We start from the raw sequence: 14,231 nt of genomic DNA, 5'->3' as shown, positions 1-14,231 counted from the left end.
CCATTTAAAGTTATTATAGGCACTTCCCTGGTGATCCAGTGGTAAAGAATCTGCCTTCCAATTCAGGGGACACAGGTCTGATCCCTGGTCGGGGAACTAAGATCCTACAGGCGGCAGGGCAACTAAGCCCGCGTGCCACAACTACTGAGCCCATGTGCCCTGGAGCATGCAGGCCACAACTAGAGAGAAACCTCCACACCACAACGAACAGCCCACGTGCTGCAATGAAAGATCCCACATGCCTCAATGAAGATCCTGCGTCTCGCAACTAAGACCCAATGCAGCCAAAAATAAATTAAATAAATAAACGTTTGAAAAACTAAAGTTATTATAATATATTGGCTCTATTCCCTGTGCTGTATAATATGTCCTTGTAGCTTATCTAGTTTATACACAGTAGTTTGTACCTCTTAATCCCATCCTCCTATTTTGCCTCTCCCCATTTCCTTCTCCCCACTGGTAGCCACCACTTTGCTCAATAGACTTTACATATTAGTTTTGATTCATTTCATTATTCATTTTCATGAGATATCTGGGAGTTCAGCAGCTTTCAAGATTTCGAAAGGGGGAATTCCCTGGCAGTCCAGCGGTTGGGACTCTGGGCTTTCACTGCCAGGGACCAGGGTTCAATCCCTTGTCTGGTATTTAGGAACCTTCAGGCCTTGCAGTGTGGCCAAAAAAAGAAAAAAAAAACGATTTAAAAAGGGAACATGGGGCTTCCCTGGTGGCGCAGTGGTTGGGAGTCTGCCTGCCGATGCAGGGGACACGAGTTCGTGCCCCGGTCCGGGAAGATCTCACACGCCGCGGAGCGGCTAGGCCCGTGAACCATGGCCGCTGAGACTGAGCGTCCGGACAGGAGAGGCCACAACAGTGAGAGGCCTGCGTACCGCAAAAAAAAAAAAAAAAAAGGGAACATGCAGTCTATTGTGTATTGGTTTTATGGTTTGTAGAAATGCCACGCAGTTGGGCACATTTCTATGGCAGTGGGGGAAGAGCTAGTGGTTAGGAAGGGTGTGGGCTGGGTTTTAGGAAGGAGGAAGATACATAAAGATAGGTTTTCTCTTAGCTTGTGTTCCTCCAAATGCAGAGCCTGAGACAAGGATTTGCATGAGACTTGTTTTGGGAAATGATCCCAAGGGACAGGTGTGGGGGATTGAGAAGGAGGAAAAAACAGTCCAAGAAATATCATGAAATTGATCACTACTGTGGGCAGCTGAGCTTTGATTCCACTGGGGACCCTCTAAGGAGCAATGCAGAACGTGCCTCAAAATTATTCACCTGAGAGGTGGAGGAGGGGAGTATGCACTCACTGCACTTGCTGGTTCCTGTCTTTCAATGGGCCGAGGCTTAACCCCTGGGGTGTTAACTCCCTGGAACTTCCATATTTGCTCAGAATTACTTGGAAGGCTTGTTAAGACACAGATTGCTGAGTCCCACTACCAGAGAACCTAACTCGGGTAATTCTGGGCTAGCTGCTGAGAATTTTTATTTCAAAGAGGTTCCCAGATGATGTTGATTCTGCTGGTCTGGGGTCCGTACTTTTGAGAATCAATAACTTAGAGGTTTGAGCTTTGAAAAGTGACAACAGGGGGGAGAAGGACAGTTGACTCAAAGTTATGGAGTTGTGAGCCAGCATTCAGTGTTCTGGAATTGCAAATGTTTGGCCACGTCTGGTATGTTTTGAGAGTGACGAGGAGAGACTGAGAGGTCAGCAAGAGCTAAATGGTCAAGAACCCTGAATGCCCAGCAAAGGAACTTGAACTTGATTCTGTAGGTAATAGGAGCCATTGGAGAATTTTAAGCAGGGGAGGATTCTGTTTCTATTTATGCTTCAGAAAGAGCACAGTGGTCTGGGTAGAAAGGGGTGAGCTAGGGGGACATGACCATAGAAGTCTACAAAATGAACAGCCTGATCTTGGCACTCGTGGGGATGTGGGACCTCTCTTAACGAGCATGATGGTGTCACAATCCTTGATGTGCAGTCTGAGAAGCTATTGATTCCACAGTTTCTGGCCCCAGAACCTGAGTATCTGATCCTCCATGTAAGGTCCTCCAGCCTCTTCAATCTTCTCTTTCAAGTCATGGATGGAGTCATCAGGGTCAATGGTGTAAGGCTTGCCTTGGCCGCTGGAGTCCTTCATGAAGACCTGGATCTCAGGAGGGAAGGTCTCCAGCACCTGGAGGCTCCTGAAAGGAGAGACAGTGGTGTCCACTGGGGTCGCATGTCCTCTTGTTTTCATAGTTTTGCCTTTCCCAGAATGTCATATGGTTGGAATCATCCAGTGTGTAGTCTTTTCAGACTGGTTTCTTTCAACTAGCAATATGCATTTAAGCTTCTTCCATGGCTTTTCATACATCACCACTCACAGTAACAAATTATTTTTTTCTTGTGATGAGAGCTTTTAAGATCCACTCTCTTAGCAACTTTCAAATACACAACAATATTGTTAGCTATAGTCACTACACTATACATGACATCTCCAGGACTTATTTATCTTATAACTTGAAGTTTGTACCTTTGGACCACTTTCAGCTATTTCACCCACCTCCCACCTCTGGCAACCAGTCTATTCTATGTATCTGTGAGTTGTTTCTTCTTTGTTTTTAAAGATTCCACATATAAGTGATCTCATACAGTATTTATGTTTTGCCCTCTGACTTAATGCACTTAGCATAATGCCCTCAAGGTCTATCTGTGTTGTCACAAATGGCAGATTTCCTTCTTTTCATGTGACTGAATAAAATTCCATCATCTATCTATCTATCTATCTATATCTATCTATCTATCTATCTATATCTATATGTCACATTTTCTTTACCCATTCACCTGTTGGACACTTAGTTGTTTCCTAGTCTTGCTTTGCCTATTTTATTTTATTTTTTTACACACACTGCATGACATGCGGGCCTTAATTCCCTGACCAGGGATCAAACCCATGCCCCCTGCAGTAGAAGTGTGGAGTCTTAACCAATGGACCACCAGGGAAGTCCCCTGCTTTGCCTATTTTAGAATCAGATTGTTTGTTTTTGTTTGTTTGTTTGTTTTTTGCTATGGAGTTGTTTGAATTCCTTATAGATTTTGGATATTAACCTCTTATCATACATGTGGTTTGCAAATATTTTTTCCCATTCCTAGGTTGCCTTTTCATTTTGTTGATTGTTTCTTTTGCTCTCCAGGAGCTTTTTAGTTTGCTGTAGTCCCATTGGTTGCTTTTTGTTTTTGTTGCTTGTGGTTTTGTTGTCATACCCAAAAAATCATCACCAAGACCAATGTTAAGGAGCTTTCTCTTTATGTTCTCTTCTAGGAGTTTTACAGTTTCAGGTCTTACATTTAAGTCTTTAATCCATTTCAAGTTAATTTTTACAAATGGTGTAAGATAGGGGTCCACTTTCTTTGTTTTGCATGTGGGTATCCAGTTTTCCCAACACCATTTACTGAAGAGACTATCTTTTCCCTGTTGAGTATTCTTGGATCCCTGTCAATTAGTTGCCTGTATGTGTGTGGACTTATTTCTCGGCTCTTGATTCTGTTGCATTGGTGTATGTGTCTGTTTTCATGCCAGTACCATACTATTTTGATTACTCTAGCTTTGTAGTATAATTTGAAATCAGGAAAAGTGTTGCCTCCAGCTTTGTTCTTCTTTCTCAGGATTGCTGTGGCTTTTGAAGTCTACTGCAGTTCCATACGAATTTTAGGATTGTTCTTCCTATTTATGTAAAAAATGTCATTGGAATTTTGATAGAGATTGCACTGGATATGTAGATTGTTTTAGGTTGTATGGACATGTACTCTCTGAGTGAGATGTGCATGTAAATGATTTGCCTAAGACTTATTAAAGCAAAACAAAAAAAGTCAAAGAAACTGCTACATTAGAAAATACTAAACGTGTAGAGTATGGGCGGCTGGTGTGTGCTCGGGATGACCCAGCCCCCTCCAGGCCAGAGAGGTGGGTGGGAAGCAGCAATTACAACAGACAAGGATGACCCTCCCTGTTTACCCCTCCCTCTGGGCCCATTTTATTCCGGGCTGGGCTGCATCGTTTAAACTCAAAACACACTTTTAATATAGGGCCCTTGTAGCCATCCTGTTGTGCTACTCTTCACAACCCATGAGCAGGGTCACAGGAAACTGTCAACAGGTCTGGCTTTCCATGTTACCACTCATACAAGCCAGTGCTTTTCCACACTTGATCTACAGATCACAGACACGTGAGGATTATGCAAAAGAACAAGAACAAAGCTTTATTATAAGTTTCACATCGAAACAGGGTCCACACGAGGCCCAGCCTGGGAGGAGGTGGACACTGATGGCCTCGCCCCAAAGTTATTGGCTCAGGCCAACTTCCTCCTCTTAAACCCCAAGGTAATGAATCGCGACCTGGAGGAGAATGACTTGGTCGATGGCCCAGTGGTTTTTTGTCCAGCCAAGCCCTGGGCAGGTGATGAGGGCGCCCTAAGAGCAAGGCTGCACATTGCTGTGCCCACTGCGGAGCTGAGGCTGATAGGAGTAGAGGCCGGAACCGACACACCCCTAAAGTCAGCCTTGGCTGGGCATGGGCTGCGCCCTCCGCTGGAAGTAGGGGGGCCCTGCCTGGGTGCGCCCCCAGGGATGTGATGTAAGATGGGGGCAGTAGTGCCTCCAAACCTAGGCTTCTTATTAGGGCTGGGTCCCATGGTCACCATGGGGTGGCTCTGGTGAGGCGGGCCCCAGGAGTTCAGGCCCACGCTGCCCCCATTGCTGTGTGTGGTGCTCGGGGGCCCCCTCTTTCTTGCCGTAACTCTGAGAGCTGCAAACATGCAGCTCAGATCTAGGGCAGCCGCTGTGCTCCCCAAACCCAGCTGTGTGCTGGCATGGGTGCCCACGGTGGAAGTTGTGGATGATGAAATTGAAGATGCTTGTGCGGGGCCGCCCAAAGCTGGGGGGCTTGGAGCAGAGGCAAAGGCTGGAGCTTTCCGTTTCCTGGGGAAGAGCTGGGGAGAGCTGCCCAGGTCCTCGATGGCATAGGTCTCATCCCGCAGCGCACTGTTGATGCGCCGGAACGCTGCTTCCTTCTCCGAGTCTAGGTCTTCGGCGGTGACCCGGAAACCCGGCTCAGGGGCTGGGGGCAGCCTCAGAGGCTCCCCTCGCCTGTGCGGCAGCAGAGGAATCCTGCGTTTTCGGGGCCTGGGACTGTCAGATGTGCGGGAGCCCTTCCTCCAGGGCCCTTTCTGCCCTCTTGCTGCCTCTGCATTTTTGTCAGGCTGGCTTTTCCTCTGGTAAACCACCGGAGCTGCAGAGGGCGATGGAGGGCCCTCCTCGCCCCCTGTCTTTGCAGACTTCTGGGGCAGCCCTTGCGGTATGGCGGGACCCCTCCTTCTTTCCACTGGCAGGAAACCTCGGCTGGAGCTATATGAGCTCGTGATGGCGTTTCTTTGGGGGCAGGAGCTCATACAAGAGGTCTGCTGTTTCCTGGCGGATCTGTCCTCTGCCCACTTGGCGTGGAGGTCTCTCTGCAGAGGTCCAGGCCTAGGCACGAAGAAAGAGCCCCCCAGGGGCCTAAATGCAGATCGTGCGCCCCCGGTGTCATCGGGGCCACTTCTCTGGTCTTCGTTCCTCCCTGTGACTGTGGGGACTTCCTCCTGCTCGGTCATCCCCTGCCCGCTCTCTCCCAGGGCCCTCAACACCGTCTTCTCTGTGCTGTAGTTGTAGTTCGGGACACAGCTGGGTGTCGTGGCCGGGACTGGCTGCCCCCGCGCCACACTGACAGTGACTGTGTGCACTGCGGACACTGAGCTGCGGGACGTCGTGGAGCTGCGAGCACCCATCTCTGCCTTCTTCCGATGGCCTCGCCTGAAGATGGAGATAAGGATCCCCATAAGGAGTGCAGCGTCTGCGGGATGGTAGAATGGGGTCTCAGAGACTCTGTGGCAAAGTGCAGATGCAGAGTCACTGGACACTTGTGGGCTGGCCTGCGAGTGGATAGCCGGCCATAGACAGCTGGGTGACCCGGGCCGGCCACGGGAAGTCGGTGGGCGCGGGGAGCGGGCTGGGGGCAGCCGAACCCTCCTGGCAGGTGCTGGTCCCCCAGTGCCCGGTGTGAGGGTGAGGGGCAGGGCCTACCTAAGTAACTGCTCCTAGAGAACTTGGGTGAGGTCGGTCCGTGGATAGAGAGCTGGGCTCCGAGCACTCTCCTTCAGCTGCCAACTCGGCCAAAAGCGGAGTGCGCTCTCTTTGGCCTGTTGCCTTTTTATACTCTGAAACCTGTGAGCGAACAATGGGCATGTGTTGGCGGGGCGCAAAAGTTTAGGGAGGGGTGGCGCATGCGCAGAGTACACGTCAGGCCCTGGGGCGCACAGGTGAGGATGCGCGCCCCTGGACCGTCTAGCGCTTCTGAATCTCCCCGGGGGTCTGAGGGCTGGAGGTGTTTGCCTTGAGGGTGATGAGCTTCTTGGCAGGACAGCTGGCCCTTCTCCCCTGGCCGTGCCCCAGTGCTGTCGGGGTAACTAACTGTACTGGACGGGATCCCCGCCCAGCAAAGTGGAGCAAGGTTGCTGGCTGTGCAGCTCCCGCAAGAGGCGGCAGCTTTGGCAGCAGCGCCTCTGCGTCCTCCTGCCCTTTCCCCTGGCGGCACTGGAGGGGAGAGCCGCTAAGAACGAAAATGCCCACACCATCCAGATCCTGCTGGGGTGACACCTGAAGTGGTGGCCAGGGCTGGCTGAGAGGGCCATACTTACCATATGACCCAAAAACCCACTCCTAGGCAATTAACCAAGAGAAAAACTTTTCACAAAACACATATGTGAATGTTTTAGCTATCTTGTCCACAATTCCTAAATATAGGACTATTGAGGTTATCCAATTTTCTCGAGTTTGTCATTTTTTAATTGTTCTTGGAACAACACTATGTATACATATTGTTTCACAGTCTAGAGTTAATATTTTACCAATTAAATAAAATTCAGAAGGCTTACATCCATATAGATTCTTTTACCTTCCACTCTTTGTTATAGCTGTCATATGTGTCACCTTTATATGACGTCAACGCCACCCTCTGAGACTGTGGTATCCTTTTTTCATACATATACAGGGAATTCCCTGGCGGTCCAGTGGTTAGGACTCAGCACTTTCACTGCTGGGGCCCCGGGTTCAGTCCCTGGTAGGGGAACTAAGATCCCGCAGGCCACGCAGGTGTGGCCAAAAAAAAAAAAAGTCATACATATATAAAATAATGTAAGAGGATAATTTTTCCAGATACTTGCCATTTTTGTTGCCCTTCCTTTGTTCCTGAAGTTGAGAGCTTACTTCTTTCTTGTGTCATTTCACTTCAGCCTGAAGAAGTTCCTTTCATGTAATATTGTTATAGCAAATTGTCTGGTGATGAATTCTCTTAGTTTTCTCTCATCTCCATCAGACTTCATTTTGGCTTTTGTTTGGCTTTCAGTCTTTAAGGATATCCTTGCTTTAAGGATATCATATTCTGGTTGGTCTTTTCCTTTAATACTTTAAAGATGTTATTCCATTCTTTTCTGGTCTCTGTTTTCTGATGAGAAATCACAGTCCTTCAAGTTGACATTCTGTGATGTATAACAGGTCGGTTATACAGGATTATTCTTCACCTTGGCTTTTTTATCAGGTTGTGTGTCAGGGTGACGCTTTCTGAGCTTAGGTCTGTGTCTTGAAATCAGTGATGTTTTCAACTATTCTTTTCCTCATATATTTTCTTCTGCACCTTTCCTTCAGACCCTCCAATGGCACAAAAGTTAGAACTTGCAATATTGTTTCACATGTCTCTGAGACTTAATTTTTGTTCAGTCATTTATCCCCCTTCAGTTGTCACCCCAGCAGGATCTGGTTGGCTTGGGCACTTCTGGGTTTTTTTTTTTGCACTTCTGTTCTTAGCGGCTCTCTCCTCCAATGTTACCAGGTGGGAGGGCAGGCGGACGCACAGGCGCTGATGCCAAATCTGCAACCTCGGGCGGCGGCTGCTGAGCCAGGTACCCTGCTCTCCAGCTTTCCTGCTCTGGTGGCCGGGGACCCATCCTGTACAGTTAGAGCCGGCCGGGGGAGAAGGGGCAGCTGCCCTGCCAAGAAGCTCATCACCCTCAAGGCAAACACCTCCAGCCCTCAGACCCCCGGGGAGATTCAGAAGCGCTAGACGGTCCAGGGGCGCGCATCCTCACCTGTGCGCCCCAGGGCCTGACGTGTACTCTGCGCATGCGCCACCCCTCCCTAAACTTTTGCGCCCCGCCAACGCACGCCCATTGTTCGCTCACAGGTTTCAGAGCTGCATCCCAGCAACAGGCCAAAGAGAGAGCACTCCGCTTTTGGCCGAGTTGGCAGCTGAAGGAGAGTGCTCGGAGCCCAGCTCTCTATCCACGGACCGACCTCACCCAAGTTCTCTAGGAGCAGTTACTTAGGTAGGCCCTGCCCCTCACCCTCACACCGGGCACTGGGGGACCAGCACCTGCCAGGAGGGTTCGGCTGCCCCCAGCCCGCTCCCCGCGCCCACCGACTTCCCGTGGCCGGCCCGGGTCACCCAGCTGTCTATGGCCGGCTATCCACTCGCAGGCCAGCCCACAAGTGTCCAGTGACTCTGCATCTACGCTTTGCCACAGAGTCTCTGAGACCCCATTCTACCATCCCGCAGACGCTGCACTCCTTATGGGGATCCTTATCTCCATCTTCAGGCGAGGCCATCGGAAGAAGGCAGAGATGGGTGCTCGCAGCTCCACGACGTCCCGCAGCTCAGTGTCCGCAGTGCACACAGTCACTGTCAGTGTGGCACGGGGGCAGCCAGTCCCGGCCACGACACCCAGCTGTGTCCCGAACTACAGCACAGAGAAGACGGTGTTGAGGGCCCTGGGAGAGAGCGGGCAAGGGATGGCCAAGCAGGAGGAAGTCTCCACAGTCACAGGGAGGAACGAAGACCAGAGAAGTGGCCCCGATGACACCGGGGGCGCACGATCTGCATTTAGGCCCCTGGGGGACTCTTTCTTCGTGCCAAGGCCTGGAGAGACCTCCACGCCAAGAGGGCAGAAGACAGATCCACCAGGAATCTGTAGACCACTTGTATGAGCTCCTGCCCCCAAAGAAACGCCATCATGAGCTCATAGAGCTCCACCCGAGGTTTCCCGCCAGTGAAGAGAAGGAGGGGTCCCGCCATACCGCAAGGGCTGCCCCAGAAGTCTGCGAAGACAGGGAGCAAGGAGGGCCCTCCGTCGCCCTCTGCAGCTCCGGTGGTTTCCCAGAGGAAAAACCAGCCTGACAAAGATGCAGAGGCAACAAGAGGGCAGAAAGGGCCCTGGAGGAACGGCTCCCGCACATCTGACAGTCCCAGGCCCCGAAAACGCAGGATTCCTCTGCTGCCGCACAGGCAAGGGGAGCCTCTGAGGCTGCCCCCAGGCCCTGAGCTGGGTTTCCCTGTCGCCACTGAAGACCTAGACTCGGAGAAGGAAGCAGCGTTCCGGCGCATCAACAGTGCGCTGCGGGGTGAGACCTAGGCCACTGGGGGCCTGGGTGCCATGCAGTCTTCCTGTCCCTTTCTGCTGCCTGCTGCAGGGGCTCCTTCTCCGCAGAAAATGTTTCATAGTTATTTCTATTTTAGTATGATCATGGTACGTTAAAATGTATTAGTGCTTGCCCTGAACACTAAGGTCACTTGTAATTTTCTATATTGTTCTATATTTTTGTGACTAAAGGCATTACTTGGGGGAATTAAAAGAATATCTTGAAGCGATTTTGGCTTTTGATCTGCCACTAATTGCTATTTAACCTTAATTCAGGGGTCGGATTCTTTGACCCAAGGAAACAGAATAGGATAAAAAGAATGTGAGTGTCAGATGGTGGCAGTGATTAAGTATAGCAAGAGACGCCTTTGCAAAAGTTACCGTTGGTCCCAGAAGACTCTCACTTAGCTGTGTGACGCTGGGCAAGTCACTTCACCTAAATCTCTGAATTATAGGGCTGTGCTGATGATTTAAAAGTGACTGAGCACGGTGGACACTCGGAAATCCTGGGTTCTCAATAAAGCCACTGCTCTGCTCTTTGGTCCTTTGGAATTACTAGATTAGTAACATTTATACTTGACAGTAATTTTAGCTTAAAGTTTATTTTGTCTATTTCATCTCAGCCTTTTGGCTAAGATCAAGTGTAGTATCTGTTCTTGTCAATTTAAATAGCAAGAGAAAAGAAAGGAAAATAACGGGCATGCCCCCACACTCTTCAGACAATAGGAGCCTCTTAACCTGTTCCTTTGTCCAGAGACACAGGCCATTTCTCAGTGAAGGCCTCTGCCATCACTGAGGTTGCAGGGGAGATGTGGTAACTGGGGAGAAAAAGACCAATGGGGATGACCCCCTCACTCCTCAACATCCAAGCCCCCCACTTTCTCACTTGTCTGGCTAGAAATAAAAGGTTGATCCCATGGTTTTAACTTTCAGCTGCTGCTGGACTTTGCGTGCCTTGCGTAAGCTGGGAGACAGAGGCAGGAAAAAAACCCACCATAATCACCCTGCTACGGGCTGTTATTCAACTGTGGACTTCCAGGCCCCATCTGCCTGTTAGCGTTCACTTCTTAGAGTCTCAAGTGCATGCTGTTTGTCCTCTATCTTGCCCCATGCGGCTCTCAAGCCCTCGTAATATGACCACATTTCTCGTGCCACATGTAAAGATTCTAACATTTTGCAGATACTGAATTAAAAATCTATTATTGAGGACTTCCGGGAAGATGGCGGAAGAGTAAGACGCGGAGATCACCTTCCTCTCCACAGATACACCAGAAATACATCTACGCGTGGAACAACTCCTACGGAGCACCTACTGAACGCTGGCAGAAGACCTCAGACCTCCCAAAAGGCAAGGAACCCCCCACGTACCTGGTTAGGGCAAAAGAAAAAACTAAACAGAGACAAAAGGATAGGAACGGGTCCTGCACCAGCGGGAGAGAGCTGTGAAGGAGGAAAAGTGTCCACACACTAGGAAGCCCCTTCGCGGGTGGAGACTTCAGGAGGCGGAGTGGGGGAGCTTGGGTGCCGCGGAGGAGAGCACAGCAACAGGGGTGCGGAGGGCAAAGCGGACAGATTCCAGCGCAGAGGATCGGGCCGACCGGCACTCACCAGCCGAGAGGCTTGTCTGCTCGCCCGCCGGGGCGGGCGGGGCTGGGAGGTGAGGCTCCGGCTTTTGTCGGAGCGCTGGGAGAGGACTGAGGTTGGCGGCGTGAACACAGCCTACAGGGCGTTGGTGCGCCGCGGCTGGCCGGGAGAGAGTCCGGGGAGGGGTCTGGACCTGCCGAAGAGGCAAGAGACTTTTACGTCCCTCTTTGTTTCCTGGTGCACGAGGAGAGGGGATTAAGAACGCTGCTTGAGAGAGCTCCAGGGACGGGCGCGAGCCGCGGCTAAGAGTGCGGAGCCCAGAGACGGACATGGGACGCTAAGGCCGCTGCTGCCGCCGCCAGGAGGCCTGTGTGCGAACACAGGTCACTAGCCACACGCCCTTCCGGGGAGCCTGTGCAGCCCGCCACTGCCAGGGTCCCGGGATCCAGGGACGGCTCCCCCGGGAGAGCGCACGGCGCGCCTCAGGCTGCAGCGTCACGCCGGCCTCTGCCGCTGCAGGCCCGCCCCGCACTCCGTGCCCCTCCCTACCCCCCCGGCCTGGGTGAGCCAGAGCCTCCGAATCAGCGGCTCCTTTAACCCCGTCCTGTCTGAGCAAAGAACAGACGCCCTCCGGCAACCTACACGCACAGGAGGGGCCAAATCCAAAGCTGAGCCCCTGGGAACTGTGAGAACAAAGAAGAGAAAGGGAAATCTCTCCCAGCAGCCTCAGAAGCAGCGGATTAAAGCTCCACAATCAACTTGATATACCCTGCATCTGTGGAATACCTGAATAGACAACGAATCATCCCAAATTAAGGAGCCCTGTGGATGAAAGGCTCTTGGTGCTGCAGCCAGGAGTCAGTGCTGTGCCTCTGAGGTGGGAGAGCCAACTTCAGGACACTGGTCCACAAGAGGTCTCCCAGCTGCACATAATATCAAACAGCAAAAATCTCCGAGAGATCTCCATCTCAACGCCAGCACCCAGCTTCACTCAACGACCAGCAAGCTACAGTGCTGGACAGCCTATGCCAAACAACTAGCAAGACAGGAACACAACCCCACCCATTAGCAGAGAGGCTGCCCAAAATCATAATAAGTCTACAGACACCCCAAAACACACCACCAGACGTGGACCTGCCCACCAGAAAGACAAGATCCAGCCTCATCCACCAGAACACAGGCACTAGTACCCTCCACCAGGAAGCCTACACAACCCACCGAACCAACCTTAGCCACTGGGGACAGACACAAAAAACAACAGGAACTACGAACCTTCAGCCTGCAAAAAAGGAGACCCCAAACACAGTAAGATAAGCAAAATGAAAAGACAGAAAAACACACAGCAGATGAAGGAGCAAGATAAAAACCCACCAGACCTAACAAATGAAGAGGAAATAGGCAGTCTACCTGAAAAAGAATTCAGAATAATGATAGTAAGGTTGATCCGAAATCTTGGAGATAGAATGGACAAATTGCAAGAATCAGTTAACAAGGACCTAGAAGAACTAAAGATGAAACAAGCAACGATGAACAACACAATAAATGAAATTAAAAGTACTCTAGATGGGATCAATAGCAGAATAACTGAGGCAGAAAAACGGATAAGTGACCTGGAAGATAAAATAGTGGAAATAACTACTGCAGAGCAGAATAAAGAAAAAAGAATGAAAAGAACTGAGGACAGTCTCAGAGACCTCTGGGACAACATTAAACGCACCAACATTCGAATTATAGGGGTTCCAGAAGAAGAAGAGAAAAAGAAAGGGACTGAGAAAATATTTGAAGAGATTATAGTTGAAAACTTCCCTAATATGGGAAAGGAAATACTTAATCAAGTCCAGGAAGCACAGAGAGTCCCATACAGGATAAATCCAAGGAGAAATACGCCAAGACACATATTAATCAAACTGTCAAAAATTAAATACAAAGAAAACATATTAAAAGCAGCAAGGGAAAAACAACAAATAACACACAAGGGAATCCCCATAAGGTTAACAGCTGATCATTCAGCAGAAACTCTGCAAGCCAGAAGGGACTGGCAGGACATATTTAAAGTGATGAAGGAGAAAAACCTACAACCAAGATTACTCTACCCAGCAAGGATCTCATTCAGATTTGATGGAGAAATTAAAACCTTTACAGACAAGCAAAAGCTGAGAGAGTTCAGCACCACCAAACCAGCTTTACAACAAATACTAAAGGATCTTCTCTAGGCAAGAAACACAAGAGAAGGAAAAGACCTACAATAACAAACCTAAAACAATTAAGAAAATAGGAATAGGAACATACATATCGATAATTACCTTAAATGCAAATGGATTAAGTGCTCCCACCAAAAGACACAGACTGGGTGAATGGAAAAAAAAACAAGACCCATATATATGCTGTCTACAAGAGACCCACTTCAGACCTAGAGACACATACAGACTGAAAGTGAGGGGATGGAAAAAGATATTCCATGCAAATGGAAACCAAAAGAAGGCTGGAGTAGCAATTCTCATATCAGACAAAATTGACTTTAAAATAAAGACTATTAGAAGAGACAAAGAAGGACACTACATAATGATCAAGGGATCGATCCAAGAAGAAGATATAACAATTGTAAATATTTATGCACCCAACATAGGAGCACCTCAATACATAAGGCAAATACTAACAGCCATAAAAGGGGAAATCGACAGTAACACATTCATAGTAGGGGACTTTAACACCCCACTTTCACCAATGGACAGATCATCCAAAATGAAAATAAATAAGGAAACACAAGCTTTAAATGATACATGAAACAAGATGGACTTAATTGATACTTATAGGACATTCCATCCAAAAACAACAGAATACACATTTTTCTCAAGTGCTCATGGAACATTCTCCAGGATAGATCATATCTTGCGTCACAAATCAAGCCTTGGTAAATTAAGAAAATTGAAATTGTATCAAGTATCTTTTCCGACCACAACGCTTTGAGACTAGATATCAATTACAGGAAAAGATCTGTAAAAAATACAAACACATGGGGCTTCCCTGGTAGCGCAGTGGTTGAGAGTCCACCTGCCAATGCAGGGGACACGGGTTCGTGCCCCAGTCCAGGAAGATCCCACATGCCGTGGAGCGGCTGGGCCCGTGAGCCATGGCCACTGAGCCTGCGCATCCGGAGCCTG

The 14,231-nt window shown here is 49.5% G+C and overlaps 1 pseudogene; it reads left to right on the top strand.

The window, feature by feature from the left end:
• Window positions 1-10,097: 10,097 nt before the first annotated feature.
• Window positions 10,098-10,203, top strand: LOC132423795 (U2 spliceosomal RNA; annotated as a pseudogene).
• The last annotated feature ends 4,028 nt before the right edge of the window (window positions 10,204-14,231 follow it).

Source organism: Delphinus delphis, chromosome 3, assembly GCF_949987515.2.
Source record: "Delphinus delphis chromosome 3, mDelDel1.2, whole genome shotgun sequence".
Lineage (NCBI taxonomy): Eukaryota > Metazoa > Chordata > Mammalia > Artiodactyla > Delphinidae > Delphinus > Delphinus delphis.
Note: the sequence above shows the minus strand (reverse complement) of the source record. Positions and strands in the feature narration are given on the sequence as shown.